This window comes from Petaurus breviceps, unplaced genomic scaffold, assembly GCF_028583685.1.
Source record: "Petaurus breviceps papuanus isolate PSGF00001 unplaced genomic scaffold, PetGlider_PUasm1.0 551, whole genome shotgun sequence".
Lineage (NCBI taxonomy): Eukaryota > Metazoa > Chordata > Mammalia > Diprotodontia > Petauridae > Petaurus > Petaurus breviceps.
This window is the reverse complement of record NW_027186372.1, coordinates 38,216,245-38,219,066: the sequence shown is the minus strand read 5'-3', so window position 1 is coordinate 38,219,066 and position 2,822 is coordinate 38,216,245.

Genomic DNA, 2,822 nt, shown 5'->3' with positions numbered 1-2,822 from the left:
TGTAAGTCTTATCATCCTAACACCCTTACAAGTTCCTTAAATGTTACCATATCACAATAATATATGCACATATATACATATATATACATGATGATATAATTTACTTTGTATATATTTTGGATTGACTTATTTGTGTTTATGCTATTATCTTCCTTCTTCCTCCTTCCCCCAACAGGATATATCTTTGAAGTCAGAGACCCTTTCTTTTGTGTTGGGGTAGCCCCAGTCCCTAACACAGAGCCTGTCAGATAGCTATGCTTAAGAAATACTTGTTGATTTTAATTGAATGATGAGAGAGGGGAAGCTAAAATAGTTCTTTAGCACTTGGTACAAAATTAGCATATTTTATGGTGATCCAATGGCTCAGTAGATGCTGAAGGGGTTAATTCCATCCATGTGCAAGTCACACCCCCAATATTTAGGATGAAAGCACCTAATGAAAAGATACATTAATTATTCTGCCAGCCTAGGGCAGAGCACTTAACCAGGCTGAGTAGCTGGAAGGTCAGCCTAGAGCAATCCTCCTATGATTTTACATTAACCTGAAGCAAAAAGCAAAGCTGGGTACCTCACCTGTGTTTGCTACAAGACAAATAGAGAGTCAGTCAACCAGGAGGTAGACAAGGAAAACATTGTTCCTCGAATTGCTATTCCAAACAGCAAATGATGCTGCTTGGGAGAGACTGGGTTTCTCAATTTTGTCTGATATCATCTAACAGCCATTTTTCACATTCGATTTTGAGAAGGGAATGCAGTTGAAGAAGCACAAAACGGGATGGCCTATGAATGCCTCTGAGCTGTGCTTATCCCAGTTTCCATGACTTTTTTCAAGCTTTTCCTCCAACCTACCAGTACCCAAACTCCTCCACATCCCTTGCTATCTATATAAGTCATACTGGTCCTCCATCATGCAGCTTATGTTCCTTCTCCCCCATGATGTTTTTCCTGGACACTCCTTCCCAATGATCTCTCCTCTCACTGAATTCCTACAGTATAACATTTGTTCCCAATGTGTCACATTTTGGTCTGTAAACATGTACTAACTTGCTTTGACATTTGAGCGTTTGCTCAGGTATGTATTGTCTTCCTAAAAATCCTGTAAGATGAATAAATGAACGAATGAATAAGTGAAAAAATATTTATTTAGTGCTTACTATGAGCAAAACACTGTGCTACCTGCTGGGAGTACAAATAAAAAAGGTATGACAGTCCCTGTTCTCAAGAAATTCACAATCTAATGGGAGAAATAATATATTTAGCAGTTTAGAGCTACAAGGCAAATGAAAGCCCCAGTGGTCCTTAGTAAGGTGCAATGGCAAAGAAGATAGTAAAGACTTTTATTTAATGTCATCTCCATTCATCAAATTATATTTGGTTCTGATATTGAGAGAACTTCCTTATCACAAGGAATAGGGATGATGTATTTTTCCACTTCTCTATCCTGCAGAATATTTACTGCCAAAGTACTGGGAGTATTTTGTTTTAATATATTAATAAAGTATTATTATAATATATTAATATAACATCATAGAGTATTGAAGCTATAAAAGGCTTTAGAGATTAGATGCTTATTTTTTCAATGCTATTATTTTGCGGATAAGGAGACTGAGGCTTAAAGAGGTTAAATGAGTTGCCAAAAGCCACACATTACCTTTGTTTCTTCCAGAGCTTGGAATAAGACCCAAAGGCAGAGTAAAGGGATGCCTCAGATGTCTCTCTCTCTCTCTCATTGAACAAACATGGTTTTCCCTGATGATTAGGCTCAAGTTTAAAGGATATGTCACATGCGGTTTCTGTTTTAGATCTTTTGCTTTTTGGAATATACTATTTCATTCCCTTCTGTGATTTTTCTTCCTTCTAGTTTAAAATTGCTCTCTTTTTATTCCTCTGCTTGTGTGCTTGGCTTTTTTCTTCTTGATATCTTTGGTATGTCAAGCTTTTTGTAAAAGCTTGTGTCTCCCCTTTTTCTCACTAAATAGACTGTCAAGACTGTACTTAAAGGTTATCTCATTTTTATCAATTTTGGGGACGGGGTATATAGGGTTAATTGGTCTATGACCTTTCCTTTAGTACTCTCTTAGGGGACAAGACCATACCCAGTTGGCTTTCAATCCCCTGTTAGTTCCAGTGCCCAGCCATTCTTGCTGGCACCCTTCCTGATTCATTCCTCTGCTATTCTCCTTTGGCTCCATGGCTGGATAGATTCAGTATCTGTCATTTCTTGTGGACTGGGATAAAGCTAGAGGAGTGTTGTGGCAGAGCCACTATAATCTTAGAGGGTGTTTACACTATTATCAGCCCCCAGTCAGGAAGCCATACATTTTATTCTGATCTGATTCCTTCTTTATTCTTTTTTCCTGCATGTGGATGGGCAGTATAAGTCTGCTGCTTCTTGAAGAATAGGAGAGAGGAAGTGGCATTAATAAAGAGTTAATGCAATAGTGGGGTATCAAAACCATAGATTCAAATCCCATATAAATGTCTGAGTGTTTACTTGTACTCTTGCCTCTTCACAACGAGGCTGGTAGAGATGGAGAGATGAGAATTCAGGATCCAAAGAGGACAAGTTGGGAGGGTTTAAAGTGGTGAGAAACTAGTCTGTCTACTTATTGGTCACACAGAACCGAGGTCTCTAGAGTCAAATCAAGTGTCTTTTTCCTTCACAAATCTTTGTTGAATTATTTATCCCTTGGAGTTGCCAGGAAAAATAAAAAAACATATAGAGAAAAAATGGGAATAGAATACTTGGTCTAATTCAATGACTAGAAAAACTTGAGAGAGAGAGAGAGAGAGAGAGAGAGAGAGAGAGAGAGAGAGAGAGA